Genomic DNA, 22,571 nt, shown 5'->3' on the forward strand with positions numbered 1-22,571 from the left:
GGGGTAAACAAATATGGGAACTACTTAACATGCTTAATTCGCTTGTAAACTGTATTACACAAAAAACATTATGCAGGGGGGGATCCAGCCATTTTAAAAAGGGGGGGGGGGTCCCAACCCAGGACAAAGGGGGCTTCCAACTATATGTCCCCATTGAAATGCATTGATCGGCCAAAAAAGGAGGGGGGGGGGGTTTCCAACCCCCAGAACCCCCCCTTGGATCTACCAATGTAATGTACATCATGTTAATTGTATGTTCATGTAGATATGATTGTAACTTTTGTTTATTTGTGTTATCTTTGTAAATATCCTACAATAATAAATCTTAAAGATTTTAAAGTCTTGATACTTTTTTAACATCAACTTCAAACAAAATGTAAAAATCTGTTAATGGCTTTTGTCAATGCATTTAACAGGAATATAATAGATACATTTTCATGGATTATAAAACCACTATTGAAATGTAGGCTACAAATCTACGTCATGTGACCATATTCTACCTGCTACATACTCTACTCCGAAATTAAATGCAACTACTCTGAAATTTTCCTTTATTTAACTTTCGTACATTCATAAACAGTCATGTAATACAGCCTTTATATGTCATCTAAGCCATTTCAGTAATCTGACTGTTCTGCTGAAGCAAATTATTTTGGTAATCAAACTTTATCAAGATAATAACACTATTTATTGTATATAGCAATATAATATTTCCCACAGAAAGTAACCAAAAGTTAGCGTGCAATAAATTCCAATATTTCACTAGTGCAATAAATCTTCAAATTCATGATGTCATCCACGACAAAATCTTAGTTTAAACAAATTTTTACTTTAAAATATTATATTGCTATACAGTATTAAAGGGTTATTGCATGAATATTGGGGAATATTGTCACTTGTAGAACATATATTGCACTCGGGACAATATTCCCCAATATTCATGCCATAACCCTATAATATAAGATGAAGGTTTGTATGATGTGCAGTCACAATTAATACAACAGAGTTTTGTATTTGTTGTGAAAATGAAAAATTGAAATAAATCAATCTTATTCATTCTCTTTTAGTTGAATTCATTCTCTTTTAAAATGCCTAACTTATAAACACTTGAAAAACAATCTCCTTATAGAATTAAATTTCAAGTTTCTGTGATTAGTAAAATTAAATAAAATAATTACAGAATTAACTTTTATGAACTTACTTTATTGAAATAGTTACTTAGTTCATAAAATAAAGTTGGAATAAATGTACAGTTATTAAATGAGCTTAATAAATCCTTATAGATAAGAAGTTCATTGCTAAAGGTTGCACTTTGTAAATACAGTTGTTTCTCAAAACACGCCTCTTTTGAGGAGATCTTGAATATTCATAGAAAACAAGTGAAACTGCGAGCTACTGCTCACTGATGATACCCCCGCCGCAAGTGGATAATATAAATAGTGTAAAAATATGCAAGTGTTCGATAAACAGGAAGTTGTCGAGTGATGAATCTGAAAACGCATCACACAGTATAGCTGACTTATATAAATCCTGAAACCAAATTTCAGAAATCCTTGTATTGTAGTTCCTGAGAAAAATGCGACGAAAAAATAAATAGTGTAAAAATATGCAAGTGTTCAGTAAACAGGAAGTTGTCGAGTGATGAATCTGAAAACGCATCACACAGTATAGCTGACTTATATAAATCCTGAAACCAAATTTCAGAAATCCTCGTATTGTAGTTCCTGAGAAAAGTGTGACGAAAATTTTCAACTTGGCTATCATGTGTAAAATTATACAAGTGTTCGGTAAACAGGAAGTTGTCAAGGGATCAATCTGAAACCAAATTTCAGAAATCCTTGTATTGTAGTTCCTGAGAAAAATGCGACGAAAAAAAAAATTGTGTAAAAATATGCAAGTGTTCAGTAAACAGGAAGTTGTCGAGTGATCAATCTGAAAACGCATCACACAGTATAGCTGACTTAGATAAACCCTGAAACCAAATTTCAGAAATCCTTGTATTGTAGTTCCTGAGAAAAATGCGACGAAAAAATAAATAGTGTAAAAATATGCAAGTGTTCGGTTAACAGGAAGTTGTCGAGTGATGAATCTGAAAACGCATCACACGGTATAGCTGACTTATATAAATCCTGAAACCAAATTTCAGAAATCCTTGTATTGTAGTTCCTGAGAAAAGTGTGACGAAAATTTTCAACTTGGCTATCATGTGTAAAATCATACAAGTGTTCGGTTAACAGGAAGTTGTCAAGTGATCGATCTGAAAACGCATCACACGGTATAGCTGACTTAGATAAACACTGAAACCAAATCTCAGAAATCCTAGTATTGTAGTTCCTGAGAAAAATGCGACGAAAAATATTCATGGGACGGACTGACTGACCGACGGACGACGGACAGACGGACAGAGGTAAAACAGTATATCCCCCCTTTTTTAAAGCGGGGGTATAATAAAGAGGGGGTATAATTAGTTTTGTTTACATACTGGTTCCCATTTATGCTCTTTGTGTTCCATCTCACAGAGACATAACTGGGGAATGTTACCAGTAAATATATATGTGCATATTGTTTACATTGAAATCTGTGGCAACCTTTCATTCGAGGTAGGGGGAGTTAAGAAAATTAGTGTTAGTTTAAACTCGAGAATTTCAGGGCATATAAACATTGAAAATATGCCGCACAGGCCTATATTTTTACGTTTGAAAAAAATTGTGGTGCATATGAACTTTCAATTTAAGGATAAGAAAAACTTCATAGTAAAAGTAGAGTTTTAGCCGTAAAAGTAGAGTTTTAGCCGTAAAAGTTCCTATGGGAAATTGCATTGTCAATATTTACAGAAATGCAACCTAAAAGAAGCTATTTAAGTTTGATATCAACAGTCAAAAAACATTGATAACTTTACAGCTGTCAAATGCTGTATCCAATTTTTTTTAAATGTTTATATTTTATCACATGATTGATGTTGATTAATGATTATTTAAGAATACACCTCATATTTGTAGTCATTTATTATTATGTATTTTTTTCAATTCAATGTTAATTGCAAAAATAAATTACACAAAGAACTTTATATTTAATTCAAGTGGAAATGAAATTCACTAACACAATGTACTAGTAACCTCAAATAGACTGACCAGGGGTGGATCCAGCCATTTTTAAAAAGGGGGGTTTCCCAACCCAGGATAAAGGGGGTTCCAACTTTATGTCCCAATTCAAATGCATTGATCGACCAAAAAAAGGGAGGGGGTTCCAACCCCCAGAACCCCCCTCTGGATCAGCCACTGCTGACTTTGACTGGCAAATGCAGTATGTATATATTGTAATTAACTTCTACATATAACTTTAGTTAAAACAGGTTGCTTTTTTAATAAACCTAATAGAAGGCATATAGCAGTTACTTGTGACAAGTCAATATTTATCAATTTCCCACCAATTAATTATTTACTGAGCATGCTGAAAGAATTAAAGTCTGCTTCCTGCATCTGTTAAATTGTTTAAGTGCATGATGTGGCCAACAGCATGAAAAGGAATAAATACAAGTACATAATAATCTTAATAGCTCCCTAGAGGCTGATAAATTGACAGCATTTTGAATAAAGCAAACAGATGATACCCGTCAGAGAAATAAGATTATTTTATGTAAATAGTTATATATATAGATATCAAAACAGACATTTTATCACTCTTATCAAGATATGCAGTCTGGAAAAATTCAAGAATAGAAGAAAGTATTACAGTAATACTTTATTCTATTCTTGAATTTTAAAAGTTAAACTTTACAAGTTAGTCGTGATTTCCATTGAGACATCAACTGTCCAACTACCAGACATAAGATCTTTGTGAACAATTATTACAAAGACTATTTATAGCATTTAAGAAAACATATCTTTCATTTACATAATAAAAGATTATCCAACAAGTTTTAATTCTTTGTAAAGTCAGGATTAGATTGATAATCAATTGTATTGTTAAAATTTTATTCTATTCAATATCACAGTTGCCTTAGAAATCTAATATATACATGTCCTATTTATACTTGGTCTAGAATATTGACTAAAAGGTGGATAAACACATAAAAATGCCAAGCTAACAAATTATTAATTGTATAAATCAAAGAGTAGGTAATACATGTCTTATTTAGACTTTGTCTAGAATATCGACTAAAAGGTGTCATATTTTCAACTGAAAATCTGAGGTATGAAATAACCTCCCCCCCAAAAACAAAAATTAAAATATATAATTAACTATTCCATTTGGTAAGGCTAAGGACATTTGAAATAGGAAAGAAATTTTTTATCAAGGACTGAAAAACATTAGTTCAATTTTTAGCATCATATTTTAAATTTTATGTTAGAAATAAAAGAATGCCCAAGGGAGATAAAGTAAAACACATAAAATTGCCAAGCTAACAAATTATTAATTGTATAAAACTTTCATTAATCTGAACAATTTTTAAATAGGACTCAATTTAAGGAGAATAAACTTGATGATGATTAAATTCAAATATCAATAACTGTATTAATGATTCATCAAAATAGGCTCTGATGCATACTTTAGATTTAAATTTGCTGAAAATAAAACCACATTTCAGTGAATGAAACTTGCTTTTTTGTACATAAATAAGGTTGTTAGTTTTCATGTTTGAATTGTTTTACATTTTCATTTAGGGGCCTTTTATAGCTGACTATGTGGTATGGGCTTTGCTCATTGTTAAAGGCCATACTGTAACTTAAAGTTGTTAATTTCTATGTCATTTTGGTCTCTTGTGGTGAGTTGTCTTATTGGCAATCATACCACATCTTCTTTTTTTATTTATATGTGATGCATACTTAAGATTTAAATTGGCTGAAACTAAAACCACATTTCAGTGGATGAAACTGGATTTTTTTGTACATAATTAAGGCCGTTAGTTTTCATGCTTGAATTGTTTGACATTGTCATTTAGGGGCCTTTTATAGCGGACTATGCGGTATGGGCTTTGCCTGTTGTTGAAGGCCGTACAGAGACCTATAGTTGTTAATTTCTGTGTCATTTTGGTCTCTTGTGGTGAGTTGTCTCACTGGCAATCATACCACATCGTCTTTTTTTATTTATATCTGATGCATACTTTAGATTTAATTTGGCTGAAACTAAAACCACATTTCAGTGAATGAAACCTGCTTTTTTGTACATAAATAAGGCCGTTAGTTTTCATGTTTGAATTGTGTTACATTGTCATTTAGGGGCATATTATAGCTGACTATGCGGTATGGGCTTTGCTCATTGTTGAAGGCCATACTGTAACCTATAGACATAGTTGTTAATTTCAATGTCATTTTGGTCTCTTGTTGAAAGTTGTCTCATTGGAAATCATATCACATCTTTCTTTTTTTATATCATATTTAGAACAAGAAGCAGACATCTAAAAATACTAAATGTGTTCATAGCTTAATACTTTCATCAGACATTACAATCATAAACTTGGATCTCACTTATTTATTTTTAAACACATCCTTTTCTTTGGTATATTTGATTTTGAGTTCACAAGATCAAAGATGTAGCTGTAATAGATAACATCTTTACAAGTATATTATTTCAGGGATATAAAACACAATATCTGAGTGATTGACTAATGCTTGCTTAATGTCCAGCAACAAATTTCAAGTAGGTGGTTTCAAGGCAGTAGCCATGGGCGTAAAGATGGAGATTTATATATTATAAATGCTTTGATCTTTTACAAGAATCCTTTTAAACATTGGCCATATAATCAACTAGTTTAGCATATATACCAATATTTAAGATATTTATTCAGCATAGTATCAAATATCAAGAAGATATTATTTGGAGATACATGAACAATGCAATACAGCTCTTTATTAAAATGCTAAAATGCATCAACACGGGGGGATCAAGGATTTTGAGTTTAATAGGGGCCCACAAACTTATATTATGGTGTATGGCAAGCAGGGCTAGGAGAATATTTTAAAATAAAGTAATTGAATACAGTGGTAGATCCAGGGGTTGGGACCCCCCCCCCTTTTATTTCAAATGGCTGGATCTGCCTCTGGAATATTCTTCTAGAGTGTTACAGATGGTCTCTTTTTAGAGAAGCTCTTGTATGTCTTATAATATTTTATTAACTATTTGTATGTTTTATAAAATGAAGAGGTGAGACTTAAATAAAATATTTCCTTGTCTTGAACCCATGCTTTGCCAATTGTAGGGGTGGATGGGTACACAGCTGGCGGCACAGCTGCCAGGCTATAGCCTGAATCTGCCCATGATCAATATAAAATTACCCATGTATCTAGCAAACAGGAAGTAAATAAGTTATGGTTCTGAAAATGTGTTACTTCACAGTATACATGTATAATTCATCAAATTATCTCATTTCATTACACACAATTATTCAATACAGTTGGAAGCTCTATATGAGAATATAAGAATCATGGGTGTTCAGAAATATGTATACATGTACATTGGTATTGGATTATATTTTAACCCAATGTTAGTTATTATAATAATTTTTACCTTACATGTTATTTATAATTTCATTGTGGTGTTTTTTTTTAATAAAATATAGACTAACTGCACTTTCTAACATTTGTTGTGATCTTTAATACACCAAAGTCACCATTTTTCTATTGAGTTAAAGAATTTGATGATAAATAGGTATCTAATTATTCAAGTTCAAAATTATTCTTTACAGTTTGATTGAAACTTCAACAATTTAATTATTACAGTTTAGGCAGTTTTTATGATTTTTGATCTTATGATCAACTTTTTTACAACAGGTACTTAAAAGTTCAAGTTTAAATTTATTGTCTAGTGACTAGTTTGTTAGAAACTTCCCTGGTTTTATGATATCAAAGTGGCTTAAAACCTGTGAACACTGGAGGTTGATGGTTACTTTAATTTTGCAATGGTTCGTCACATTTAGGAAAAATTTAGAGATGGTTTTCAATTCCTTTGTTTATAATGGTGTATTTGTAATCAAGTCTAATTTTTAACAGATAAATTGATAAATCATGTGCAACTTGTGTTTTTTTTGTTTTTTTTAATAATTTTATGACAGATATGGTCACAATAACCATGTAAAGTATTTCATCCCTATTTTGTGCATTTTTCCTTTTAATCTTTTTTCGTAATAATTTTCATATCGTACTACTCGCTTGAGATGGAAAATTATTGCTAGAAACTAAGCATGCATGTGGCGTTGCTAACGAAATTGACAACGTTGTCATATGTAAAATAGCGATAAAAAGTTATCATTGTTTATCTCAACTGGATTGCTTTTCTCACTTTTGCCGTCTCGGCTCAAGCGAGAAAATCAATCTGGTTGAGATGATCACCAATAATCTACAAATATTGTCAATATAATACATTTTTACTTCCATGCACTAACTTACTATGAAAACTCCTTTTGTGGCTTGAAAATAAATGCAAGTGTATTTTATTATCAATCTGCAAGACATGGACAAAACATGATCTAAACTCTACTTATGGCCACTAATGATAAGGACATGATTTAACATCTTTTGCATGAAATCTCAACTTATAAGTAAGGTGATGTGATAATATATTTTCAGACTATTACAAGGGTTAAAATAGAGTAGTCTTGTGTAAATGCTAGTGGAAATCTGTTCATTTTATCTTTATTTTTACTCCTAGGTAATTGCATAGAAAAAGGTTTCCTATTTGGGAAATCCTGTATTGAAGGAAAATGTTTGAGATAAACCTATACCAAGTTAAATATGGGAAATTTTACTCTTGCCAATCAAGCTAGAAAATTTCAAAACCAAGTCGAAGAGCAAGTCTGTGTCACCAATCTCAATAAAAGAACAGAGTTCCAAGGTCACCCATGTATCATATAATATTATCATTCCAAGGGCAAGTCGCAATAACTAAAAGTAGCACTTTTTTCTTTGTTTCATGTAAAAAAGAATTTTCATTAATTACTTAGATAGATGAAGCATCAGAGCAAATGCAATGTGGTTTCCATTATAATCTATATTTCCAAGGGGTGTTACTCGTTTAAAATAATTGATCAGAGCTTATTTTTGAAAGTATCAAACATTGCTGAGATAAACCTTAATATGGTATTTACAAAAAAATATAAGTTTCAGAAATTTCCCTAAAATTTATGTTTCCGTTCCTTATTGTTTGTGTAGCTTGTTCTAATGTTGCTCCATTACACCAATGTCTCATGTTAGGGGCAGGGATTAGGATAAAACCAGTCAGACAAGTATTGCCAATTGGCTTTTTTTTCCTCTAATTTATCTAATCTAACCCTCTTGCTGGTCTATTGCTTGCCTCCAAGGGAAAAGTTGTGGGGATGAAGAGTAAGCGCAAAGAGTCAGCTCAGCGTCTAATTAACAAAATGTGTAAGGGTAGATTGACACGTCTTTCTCTTTTTTCTCTTACCATGTTAATAACAAGGTTAAAATCAGTCTGCACAAAAATCTTTTCCAACAACTAGTCTTAAAGACCAATAATATTATAATTAGACATTTTTCTCTCGTGTCTAAACAAAGTTTTGCAAATCCTTACTAGTCAGATAAAATTTTGCTAGTCAAGGGCATCGGACAAGAAATTAATAGTACAGACTTCAACATGCACATTAAATTTCCACTTCAGGGTGTTGGTTAAGTACGAAACAGGGTCTGTATCCATTTCACATTGTAATCTCATGAATATACATTTAACTTGCAATTGGACATTAATGCTCTTGATACTAGAGTGACACATATGTCCATATGCTTTATTTATGTAAGCACTTGTTCATTACTGTGCCTTTATAAAAAAAAACATTGGAGAGCCGTTATGTAGTGGATCGTGCCATCAACACCAAAAATTCCCAGTTCTAGTTCTGAAGAGAAAATTTCAGGGACTGAATATTTGGCAGACTCCATTGACACCATTTGCAAGTATAGTCTCAAGAAAGATTATAGTCCATAGAAGTAGATGATAAATTGCTGACCCGTGTCAAGAGAGAGCAATATCTCTCGCTCAAAATAAAGATGCTCTTGATTTTGAAAAAGAGCAATCTAATGCCGCTAAAATGCAGCACTTGGACCTGCAAAGTGGAAAGGGATTGAGATGAGTTGTATTAAATAATAAACTTGTTTCCCAATCCACTATAAATAAATATGTTTTAATAAACTAAATAAAGCATCAATGATATATATTTTTCTGTAAAGGGTTTACAATGTATTATAATATGACATTCTCCGAATGCTTTTAGTGCACATCTGTGGACAAATTCGAATTTATTTATACTTTGTACTTCAGCTGATAGGAAACATTATGATATGTTTGAGCTGTTCCATTCCTCACTCCAACGTCTTATGCTATTAATTTAATGAATGATTTACCTCATGTCAGATGGTGTAAATGATGTCATTGAACTATGACATCAGAATGTAAGGATCTTATTGGAGAATGCATAAATGGGAATCTAAAATTCGTCAAAACATGAAAACATAAACCAAAGATGATTGAAAACTTGTATATAAATGTCCATATCTTTTTTATTCAAAGGAAGATGGTGGATAGTCCATGAATTTATTCAAAACTATTAATAGTTATCAGAGGTACCAGGATTCTATTTTTTTATGCCAGACGCACATTTTGTCTACATTAGACTCATCAGTGACACTCAAATCAAAATAGTTAAATTATGTTATTGTATGTTGTTCAAGATTACCACTTAAAATATTTTCTTCATCGTCTTGCTATTTAAAATGCATCGAGATGTCACAATTTCCATTGTTAAAGCATGTTTAGTACAAATTCATATGACTTACAAAAACATGATCTGACAATGACAGATGTTAGAATTTTTGAAATGTCAAGTAATATCGGATAAATAGTGATAAGGTGCATGACAAATGCTCCAAATTAGTATCTTCAACCACAATAGACCACTTTGAAATTTGTTCATAAACCAGACATTTCCTATGTCACAAAGCTGTTATTTCCGCAAGAATTTATTGTTTCGTGATGTCATTGTTTTTCACACAAATTGACCCCAGGTCAAACTTAATAGACTAGTTCATTAAAAAAACATCTTGAAATCTGTCCAACTGGAATTTTTTTACATCATACAACAATCACTTTTCCATTGTGGCATTAGATATTTTCTATTAAGACGTCAAAATTTTACAGAATCTTTTGAGATGTAGAGGAATGGCAGACAAACAGGGATAAGGCGCATTAATATACCACTTTCGAGTTCATCCGTCACCAGAAAAAACTCCTCATTTATACGTTCCTTTATGACATCATTTACCAGATAGAGGGGGTCGCCTTTAGGCCAAATAAAATAATATGTGTTTCCTGTTTCCTCTTTGAAAAAAATAGGGTAGGTAGGTAGGGATTTTTTTTTATTTTACCATTTTTTTTTACATTGAGTCTATGGGAGAGAAATCCTGACTTTAACAGTGCTTATTGAAAAATGACCAAAAAAACTTTAGGGTAGGCTATTTCTAAGCTTAAAATATAGGGTAGGTAGGGAAACAGGAAACACACATGCTTTTTTATTTGGCCTTATCCCTGCACTATTTACGTTCATCAAGCGTCTAAGTGATCGTCATTGTGCAGGATAAACTAGAAATAATGGTTGTTCTGTAGGTACTTAATGACATTTCGCTAATGACAGCAATGCTGATTGTCAATTTTGAGAATTCAATTAGCCGAATAATTCGTACAATATAGAATTATAGTTTTCCAACCACTCGCTCAACATTGGAAAGAAAGTGACGACGCCCCTAAACGCACAAATGACGTTCACTAAAACCAGAGTTTTTGACGGAAATGCATCGAACTCTAAAGTTGTCTATTGGTTTCATTACAAATGTCCTATAAAATCACTTAATGTTAATGAAGTATGTTCCACTGGACAATAGCAATAACAATCAATTAAATCATTGTATAATATTTTTATTTGGATATTATCAAATTTTAACTATTAACTCTCATCACATAATAATAACAGTAAAATTGTGACGTCAGACTAAAGACCTCTCATCATGTGACGTAAAACGTTGAGAGCGTCTTCCCAAATCACGCGACGTCACATGGCGTGCACGCATGTTGTCTAAAAGCAAATACAAAATTTCGTCTTTAAAAGGCTAAAATATACGGGTTTTTACTTAAATAACAAAAGAATTAAATAAATTTATTATCTATAAATATGTTTATATTGCCTCGTGTCTTCGTCCTACTTAGCAGATCTTAACAATGTCGGAACGTCACGAGTCGACAGACATGAAAATCAATGAATGATGACTAACTATATATTATCGACGAAACTTCTCTCTTTTCATTGTTTTTGTATATATGCAAACTATTCATATGTAAATCCTCACCTGATGTTCTACGGTATTTTCCAAAACTTGTTCATTATTCAAAATTGTGTCACTCAATATCATGCTACAACATATACACAAAGCCGCGCACGCTGAACGGAAGAACTTAGTTATATATGGGACTCTTTCATCACGTGGTTGTCAGCGCCTCCTAGGTAAGTAGCAGACGTTCTAGAATGTTATATATGCTAATGAGACAGAGCACTGCGGCGTGACGTACACTGTTTGTGTATCATGTGATCACTGTAAACAGAGACAATGCGGATATTTAAAGTGACACGTCGTAACACGATTAGAAGATCAAAACAGAGGAAGAATTTGTACATTGTTTGTAGGGAGTATATTATAAGTGTGATTTGCTCATTAATGTCTTTGTGAAAGAAATATAATGGAAATGTGTATAAGCCAATGATTCTAGTCAAGTGTTAGATCGATCTTCATTCCTGCTACTGATGTAGAATCAAAACAAGGGAAGTACACGTAAATTGTACTTTCATTATTGATTTATCATGGCGACATCTGTTCAACTGTGGTAAATAACAACACGTCTTGTTTAGTGAATTCAGCGGAGTATCATTGTGTGGATTTATGATGTTTGTGTATGTGTATTTTAGTATTAAAACGAATGGATTTTGTGATTAATATTTTATGTATCTTTCACGATTCTTTTTGATCTGTTATGTTTATTGGAAAATTAAAATACAACAACATTGCAGGTAGGAAGAACCTATTACCGGTGTAACAATGTTTATAGATCTATATATATATCATTTTACACGAGTTTTACCCTCAAAGATAATATTGTTCTATCCGACGACACAACTGTTATTTTTTTTATCAAAATAATAAATTTAGATTCAATAGGGTGGGTGATACACATTACTCCAAAGATGGGGTTACTATTTTAAAGGACTTTTAAAAATTATGTAATTGCAAGCTACTTACCGATTCCGTATATTTATTTAAACATGGATTCGGTGGCATCACAACAATGTGACCATTGGTGACGTGTGAGATTTTTCAGCAGTAAAAACCTGATTAAAATTCGTCCGATTGATATTTTATACGAACAACTTTTTTTTTTCTGTATCAGGTGAGACAAAAGTGTTTAAATAACAAAATCTGATTTTATTTGCATCACTTCCTTTATTTTTTCTTTCGTTAAAACCAGACCACAAACAATGACTTCTAATGAGGTTTCCGTCGATCTTCTCTCTTGTTTTTTTAAGGAAATTTTGATTTAGCAGGGTTTATCGAGCCTTTTTTAGAGGAGGTCCCAGCCCAGGATGAAAGGGGTTCCAACTGTGTGTCCCCATTCAAATGCATTGATCGTCATAAAAATGGGATAGGCATACCCCACCCCCTGAATCCACAACTGCGCTGATACGTCGTTTGGAGTCAAAACGGGAAAATGTAAGCCTGCTTTAAATTATAAAGATGATTCTGTTAACAATTTTATTTGATGTTCGAATATTTAAATATAAAACTCGCTTACATCATGAACATATAGAGTATTAATTACCAAATAAAAATTAGAATTTTATAGGTGCTGAAAATACTGTTGAGTTATTTAACTTTAATAATAACCGTTTAACTTATGCTTATTGATTACGATGTTATTTAGGTAGGGTAAACATGGGTATTGAGAACAGAACTATAAAACGCGTATAAACAGACCTAACCTAGTTTTAATTTTCTCGAATGCAAAAGGCTTATCTTCATTAGAAAACCACATGTTTACCAACGCGTTAACTCGAAAGTATGTTGTGTAGCCAGGCGATAAATCAAATTATCTTGTATTATAACAAAGAAACCTGTTTGATCCTGTTTGCAGACGACATCCACGTTGCCTTAAGGTATATAATCACGTGATCATCTAATTGTAATATAAAATGTACACACTTTCCTCCATACATTCATACGTCAGACTACAATTACCTTGACCTGATCAACTCGTGATCACGCTAACACATCATGTCCGTAGCAAATATAAGTTTGAAAAAAATCAGACGTATTAAGCTTTTTATGGTTACCTATTGGTTCATGAAATCGAGTGGGGAGATACACAAATAAACCGACTTCTATAAAATCATCATAAATAATGCAATTTAAACCTGGCATATATAAGATTGGTTTACAACTGGTAGAAGTTGTTAAGCTTAAGGTCAGAGTTCTTTTCAAGCTCGAAGATGTGTCATAATTAAATTTTATTTATATTGGTTGTGGCCGTCTGCTGTTAGGACTTTTGTTTGCAGACATGAATTGAAGCTTTGTCAAATTGTGTTTATTTGTGGATCGAAAATTGGGTTAAAGTCATATCTTTTTGTCAACATCCTAGTAAAAGAGAGACGTAATATACCAAAGTGATATTCATACTCACAAATCGATAACAAAATGGCAATTTCATGGCAAAAATTGAAAAACGACGAAAAGACAAATAACAGTACGAAAAACGAAATAGAAAACTAAAGACCGAAACATGAACCTCACCAGACCACGGATGATATTAGATGCTCCGGAAGGGTGACCAAATTCTGTTCCGTATGTGCCACTCGGTGTTGCTTATGTAATTACATTGAATGTCACATTCGAGGAAAAGCTGACGCGATTGTGGACATTAAAACATATCCGTCGACATCTGCAAAACATGTATTCTATAACCATGATAACGGTTTAACTTGTATGGTAAACATTCACAAAAAATAGGTAATATACGTTGGTTTCAAATAATTTATACGCAATGTTGCTGCAAGACGAATTTCGTAGTAATGCAATGTAATATAAATAAAAGTTTGTTCAGTTTGTTCAGACGTTTCCTTCGGTTTTAGTTTGTTACCCCGATTTTGTTTTTTGTCCATGGATTTATGAGTTTTGAACAGCGGTATACTACTGTTGCCTTTATTTGCTTACTTGGGATCAAAAGGTTGTTATTTTTGGCTCCCCTGGGAATCAAGATGCACAGTAACAGAGATACAATCAGGATTAATTCCAGTACAAGCCTAACATAAATCGTTTTGAAGATAAAGACACTTAATTCCACATACCCACGTGATCATACTATAAATCGTTGAGACGAATGGATACCATTTACAACAGCTGAAATATCTTTAAGGAAAGGAACGCTTTGTCCAGGCACTCCCAATATTATAAGTATATCATGTATAGAGAAGCATATATGTGACTATACAAACGGACGCCTATTCCAATTTAGAAATGGAAATCAAAACATTCACCGGAAAAACATCATTATTAATCTTTATAATGATTGATTGTACAAGTAAGATTATCTTTCTTAATTGTTATATAAAATCTGTACTATCATGACTATCCGTACTCGCTTTTTAATAGAATTTTAGCTGAATATTTTGCTTTGTGGGTTTTCTTGTTTAGTTTGATAATTTTAACAGTGTACATTTTTATTGATTCCAATCATCTCAACTAAGTCGTACATCACAAACTTTGGCATTGGTGGAGCAGGAACACACCACATGACAGCCTTGTGGTTCATTCTCTTTAGCTGTATTTCATGAAAATGGTCAGATGATATAATGTAGAATGTGTGTCGAAATTGAATTACTCATGATTCTTAACGATCTGTTCTAATAGCAACGTGAAAATCTAATTTTAAACACAAACAAGCTATAATTGAAACTACTACTTTAATACACAATATTTGAATTTAAAAGTTAATTCCATTTCAATGATCAATTATGCTGATGTATTATGACTGTGTACATGAGAGACAACAATAAGCATTCAATCAGTAAGGTTTTGATGGAAATGTGTTCAACATAAAAATTATGGAAGAATATTATATTTTTGATTAATTTAATGAGATATCTCAATATTTTTGATACTATAGTGAATGTGACGTAAAAGAGACGTATGTCAAATTTATTATTATTATTGATTTTTTTGAAAACATCAGAATTAAAATTCCGTGATCGCGACATTTTGTATTGTGTGAATTTTTTCTGACGTGGGATGGTATGGACAATTTCATTTCGTTATCTATGATCAATGCAATGACATACTTGTGACGATGAAAACACTAAAATGCAACTTTATAATGGGCATTAGACAGGCCAAACATGTACAACAGGCATGAAACAAATGCTTGTATTTACTCGGATTTGACTGGAACAGCTTCAAATATATGTACTCAGATGTTTTTTCTGAGTATAAATTTCTGTTTGATTCTGGAAATTGATGTTCCATACATTTTACATTTGGTGAATTGGCCAAAAACAGTGTTCTTCTAGGAGGTCTAATTTACTTACACAGTATATTTGTACAACTTACCCCTAATCACTTCTACTGTCTGAAAAATAGTTGGACGTATCGAACAACTCTGTCCATCATTTTGCTCAACCATATCAACTGTTGCAGGTATTTCCAAACTCTGTAGCGATTTACAATTAGACAATCTGAACATTTTTGTCACATTGTATATATTTGTTTATGTATTGCCATAGTATATTATTTATGCTTTCGCAAATAAAATATTCATTCATTTATTCAATCTGAACACTTATTGTTTTATGCATGGTTTGTTGAAGATTTATATTTTAAGTTTTATTTTGCTCATCGGATTGCTCTCTAATTGGCGTATATTCCATACATAGATATGGGAAGATGTGGTATGAGTGCCAATGAGACAACTCTCAATCCAAATCACAATTTATAAAAGTAAAGCATTATAGGTCAAGGTATGGTCTTCAACACGGAGCCTAGGCTCACACCGAACAGCAAGCCATAAAACATTACATTAATATCATATATGATTTTCTTGTAAAAGCACTATTGCCGTTGTCAACAGCAGTTGCGGGTTTTGATGTGTTTTATGATTTTAAGTGATTTCATTGCATTTGTCCACAGACACAACAGATGAGTGATCTTTTATCTCTAGTCTTCAAATAATTAACACATTTTTCTATATTTTTCATTTTATTCAATGCAAATTAAATTGCTTACAATTAAAAAAAAAAGAAGGCAGTTCTCATTCTGAATACAACCAAAGCCCAAACTTTTTTATAATCTTTAGCTTTGAATTGAGAATGGAAATGGGGAATGTGTCAAAGAGACAACTATCCGACCAACGAGCAGATAACATACAAGTGTTTCATCCAAAAAATTCATAAACTGCAAGCGATTGCAATGTTCTCTCAATATTAGAACAAGTTTGATATGCCTATATTTATATCATCTTCATATTGTGTATACACTTGTTTGTTGAAACCTTTTGACGTCATTTGGCATTCCCATTCCTCATCACCGATGTCTTATTTGGTATGGGGAAAAAAAAACAAATCAATTCCCTCTATCTCCATTTATGACTTTTGAACAGCGGTATACTACTGTTGCTTTTATTTAAGGTATCAATGCGAATGTGATAGGCGTTGAGATAGTTAGAATGAAGAAGTCTGCAGATATTAAAATACAAACATGATGAATGCATGAAAAGATATTTAGATTCGTTTAAACAACCTTAGATTTTCTCGTTCTTTTGAGAAGAATATTCTAACAAACTCTAAAGCCGGACTTATTACTGATGTAATAGATGTAAGTGATTTAGAATGATGCCGGTTTTTTTTTGGTACACGTAACAAGCACGTCAATTGGATAGTTATCAAAGGTACCAGGATTATAATTTAATACGCCAAACGTGGAAGAACACTTATGCCATTCAGAAAAGTGAGGTAAAATTAAGTTTCTCATCTTTGGTCGAATTCTTCAGGAACATGAACATAATTAATTTACTGAGATTGTGAACCATTTCCTCTTCAGAAATTGTCGAAGGGTACATATTGGATTCTCGAGATAACTGACAACCAAATTTGTTCAATATTTTATGGTATATTGTGTACGTCAGAGATATAAACGTACAAAACACAAAAAAATATATGAATTAATTTCAGTCACAAACAACAGAAATCGTACTTGTTCAAACAGAATCATCATCACTATTATGAATCAAACCAAACATACTTGTCAGTGATTTGACTTAACATGTCTTGGATTTTCCATTGCGTGTTTCCATTTGAACTTCTCTAAGAGACAGATAGTATGATAATAAACCATGATGTCTAAATTTAATTCAAGAATAAATAAATCATCGTAAATAATATTAAAAAGTAAATGTAGATGTGAAATAGTACACTCCCCGTCTGATACCTACCCGTTATCAATAATATTATTTCCATCAATATTATATAATTAGGTATGTTACTATAGTAAATCTTTACTGTTATTTTTTACGTAGAATTAAATACCATTATTTTCGTCGAGAAAAAAAGACGTTCCCTACAATGTTTGATTCCCACACGTGCAGGGAAAGTTGCCCTACACGATTTTGATATTCTTTTTGGTATTCTTTTGATCATCATGCTTACTTGTCTAAGATTGTTTCGTTTCCATGCTTCAAATTTTTAGTTTTCATACAAACTGAAGACAAATTATACAGTCAAATCCAAATAAGGTTTCCGACCTACGAGTATTATTTTCATTTACAAGCAATTGTTCAATACCTTTGCTGTTGGGCTATTAGTTCCGGAGTGTTTAATCAACGCAATAGTCTATGATTCGGTAGTGGTATATATGATTATAACATTCATTTTTAAAAATCCCTTTTGATATGTTAAGAAATGTTTTAGAAACTAAAGATTGAATTCTCCTAGTCAATATTAACCTTTCAGAAAGCTGCCTTTCTTTGTTTACCCCTTTGGTCATATAATTTAAAGTGTATTTTACATTGGGGCTAAAGAATGTCAAAGTTAATGTTGATTCATTTAGAAAAGCACTAAGAACGTTCCAAAGTTTTCCAGTGTACTAGTATTTTGTTCATACACCAATTGGTCATACTAAAAAAAAACAATTGGGGTTAAGAGTACGGATGTTGGTTCCAGTACCAAATGTGTGGAGTTAAGTATCGCTTAAAACTATCTTCATGAATGTTCCGGCTCGTCATGGGTTGATTTAGATCCTGTCGGTAGCATTTACCTGCATGAAGTGAAGTGAAGTCTTCTCCGGACGAACTTGATGACCTGGACCTCATTAATATTGGGCTGATACGATTGTTATAAAAAGGCGTACGATACAATCCAAAAGACTCAAGTGGAATTGACAAGACGGTCTTCTACTTCTAGAATTTCTCGTGCGTCCAAAACAGATCCATCTAAGGCCAACCTTGCCTGATGCTGGTTATTGGATTTCGGCTTTGAATTCGTTCGTCATCAAATGCAATCTTGATATATTTCTTCCAAGGTAATCGCTTAAACACACGCTGTGTAATACCTCTATACGCTTAGGAATGCCACACGTCTCCACAACATTGTCGATGCTTAAAAAAACAGATTTCTTTGTAGTTATATGTGGATTATCGAATTGATATTGGGTTTCAGAAGTTTCAGAGGGAAGTTTACTTGTAGAAGAATTGATATCTTTTCTATTCAATTTGGTCTCTCTTAATACTACTTTTCCCTGTTTTCAATTGTTGAAGATAAGGAAATATGGTTGACTGTTCGGAGACAGCAAGACTGAGAGCTAGTAGATGGTTACACCCTTGGGATGTGTTGTTAGGATGCATGGTAATTACTCCCATACTATTGATAGCTGGTGCATAAAAAGTAGTACCACAAATACCGAGTGCCCAAGGTCAATAAAAAATAGGGGAATATCCAAAAAAAACTGACAAAATCAAACACTAAGAACATAACATGAACAACTAATGGAACGAATGAAAAACAACTGCCAAGTTCCTGATTTAGTACTGGCATTTTTCTAGGTTTCATAGCTAGCTCAACTTTCAACTGTTAAGTCAGTTGTTTAAAATCTTAGTTTCTTAATGTTCAAAAAATTGGTTATTTTTTTGTGATGATTATTGGGATCCAGCAACCAAAACTGTGTAAACATACACAACACACATACAACACAACTGACTTAAAAAATCAAACCAAACATATGCTAACATATCTGTCAAAGACGCTAACAAAAATGTTATTGTAGTTGATAGTATTACTGACAAATGATTGTTTGTAGATGGTATAACATAAAGTAATTAAAACATAAGGTCGCACTATAAAAATTTCACGATAAAGTATGTAAAATATTAAATACAAGGGTAGACAAAATGAATTCAACACTGTAAAAACCTCTTGCTTTGAAATCACTTCTTTTGTATTCTGGTAGATTCACAGCTTTTAGCGAACGTTGCTAACTTGTTTTGATAGCCCCTCCCAATTATCTATTGACAAAAGTCACATATCACCGGCATAAAACAAAAAGATTTGATTGTTGGCTGAAATCTTGATGTTGCTGAGCCTGTATAAATATCGTCTTATGGAAGTTGTTTTAGCCTTAAACTACTATGTTGCAAACCTTTCCTCCACACCGATGCCAATAAATGTTAGTTGTGATATACCACTTTCGGTGACGGTCCACAATATTGGTTACAAATTTGGTATAAACGTATGTAGTCTTGTGTGTTCAGAAAAACAAGAAAACAAAACTGAATTATCTATATATATAGTTAGTAGACATCTATTTACAAAATTGATGGGACGTGGAGTCTACTACAGTCTGGTGAATGTGATTAACATTATCAATTCTGCTCTTCGACCTAAACGCAGACACGGTCATCGCTACTATGTATCACCTACTCTTCGTGCTATTTTAATTCCTATCCTTTATTCAGATTCCGTTGGGTATTCGACCCATCAGCATAAAGCTGAATACACTAAAAGAGGGGCGAAAGATACCAGACGGACAGTCAAACTCATAGATCGAAAATAAATGACAACGCCATGGCAAACAAAAAGAAGACAAACAGACAAATATTTGTACACAAGACACAACATAGAAAACTTAAGAATAAGCAAAACGAACTCCACCAAAAACTGGGGTGATCTCAGGTGATCCGGAAGGGTTTATCCGTCGTGTTGTTTATGAAATTACAAACCCGGTTAATAGTCGAATTTGGTATGTCACATTCATGGTTAAAAGGGAAGTGGATTGCAGATACGACATAATTAACATATCCAATAGCATCTTCGAAACGGTTATTCCATAACGGTCAACCGACGCTACAACCTTTCGTGCTGTGTGATATAAATATTGACGACTTTTAATTCTAAACCTTAATGCAAATTTTCAAATGTGCGAGTTCCCGATTCATGTGTAAACCGGTTGGTCTCGTTATCACTGTTGACATGAGAATGTCAATTACTCTTCCAAACTAAATCTGTTAACCAGAGTATCTATATATTGTGAGCCTAAATCTATGATTTAGAACACATCTTCAACAATGAAAAAGATTGAGACAAGGATTATGCCAGGCAATGTGCTTAAACCGGAAAGGAACCCGAGTGCACATTATTTCTGAATGAGATGCAAATTAGACTTAAACTAATGACTGTGTCTATGAATACGTATGTAATTTCTATTTTGAAAGACCCAAATGTTGCAAAGCACCCTGTCTAAGACAAAAATGTCATTGTCCCTACTGATAAATCCCCCCGAGCAACATCGTGATTTGTGTGGTGTAAATTAAAATATATAAACTGTTTGAAAACTAAATTAGGAACCAACTATTTACTCAGATTCTCAACATCTTCTCCAATGACACTTACTAATAGGGAAATACAAATAACCAAAGGTTGGTTCTATACTTTGCAGTTTCAAATAAAGATGAAGATCTCAGAATTTCAGTCACTATACTGGACAATGAGTGTCCTAACAAACAACGTTACGGTACTACAAAAACCTCTTTTCGAACTTTTCATATATATTTTATCACCAATCAACATGATCAAAGCCGGGCATTATATACCATCTCTAGGAGAAGTGCGAATCAGATGTGGTAACTCTAAAAATCATAACTCAGAAGCTTCATTACAGAAAAAACCCACATGACTTCTTTAACGAGTACTATTATCAAATTATCTAGCCTTTTCAACTTAAAGACATATTGAAATAATTAGTCCTACTTTGTTTCTATAAACATGATAAAGACAATGGCCAAATAAGAAACAAATATTTCGTTCTAGGACGGGATAACACATTCTTGATAAAAAGTCATTCTGATTCAAGCAAAACATCAATAATTTCCATATTTCACATGCTGATAGAATTATTATTCATGAGACAAGGCTTGAATAAAAAAATTCTTTAGCTGAATTAACATCTCAATATACGATATATGTAACAAATCTGATAGGATATTATAACAGATTAATTCCCAAAATGGGGAAACATTGTATTAAGTGAAGCTATCAGAGGTTTAATATATGTAACTGTTGAACCCAAATTACAATTAACCTTGTCTGAAATGTACCAGAAAAGCATTTCAAGACTTTAGCCAACATGTTTAAGAATATTTTACTCTCAAAATACATGAATGTATTTTAACTTTCCATATTTGATAAAAAAAAAAACCTTTAACTAATAATTCTGCATTTAGCCTCAACATGACTACAAAACAACACATTATACGGAGTCATCTTTAATTCAGTATTTTGTCGTAACAATAAACATGATAAATAAGGTCAATACAGCTTGAGAGACACCACTTAAAATTCTGCATTTTGTCATTTCTATAAGTACAAAACAACCGTCTTGAAAGGTATCACTATTGAACATGGAACTGATTTGTACTCTTGAATCTTCAATGTTTTACTCTTGAGTAGGCTTAACAGTTATTAAAAATTTAAACGCTGTTCCTCTTAAATTACACACAAGAAGTATATCATCGTCTTTATCGAAATAGATAGCATGTGGTTGATCGAGGCCTTCCGCTAATCCAAGAAGCTCCCTTGCGCGCTTTCCGTCTGATGTCATGGTGACTATATTGTTAGACATGGATCCAGCGACGTAAATATTAGATTTATCATCCAATGCTATTCCTCGCGGGTTCTGCAATATTGCTTTGTCACTGAAAGTCCATACAACTTTACCACTAAAATCGTAACAGGTTACAGTATCTCGATGATAATTAGAGAGGAACAGGTTATTCTCGTTTGCGGTTAAATACGTTTTCTGTAAATCTTCATCTTCCTCAAATTCAGCAGGGAAATTGGAGACAGAAAGAGTATCGTAATCCAATACTTTGATACAATTGTCAGTACAGAAAATAAACCCCTGTTTATTGGAGGTTATTCCATAACACGAATCATTCATCTTTAGATGTCGTCTAGCAGCTCTGGGTTCATCCATGTCAAATACCTTCATTGA

General features: G+C 32.6%; 1 protein-coding gene across 1 annotated transcript in view; it reads right to left on the reverse strand.

The window, feature by feature from the left end:
- Nucleotides 1-11,539, reverse strand: part of LOC134680634 (uncharacterized) — a 40,263-nt gene extending 28,724 nt beyond the window's left edge. Inside the window, exon 1 of the mRNA XM_063539756.1 lies at nucleotides 11,346-11,539. The gene's annotated coding sequence lies outside the window, so the exon portion shown is untranslated. The remainder of the gene's footprint in view (nucleotides 1-11,345) is intronic.
- Between the last annotated feature and the right edge of the window lie 11,032 nt (nucleotides 11,540-22,571).

The sequence above is a fragment of the Mytilus trossulus genome, chromosome 8 (genome assembly GCF_036588685.1).
Source record: "Mytilus trossulus isolate FHL-02 chromosome 8, PNRI_Mtr1.1.1.hap1, whole genome shotgun sequence".
Classification (NCBI taxonomy): Eukaryota; Metazoa; Mollusca; class Bivalvia; order Mytilida; family Mytilidae; genus Mytilus; species Mytilus trossulus.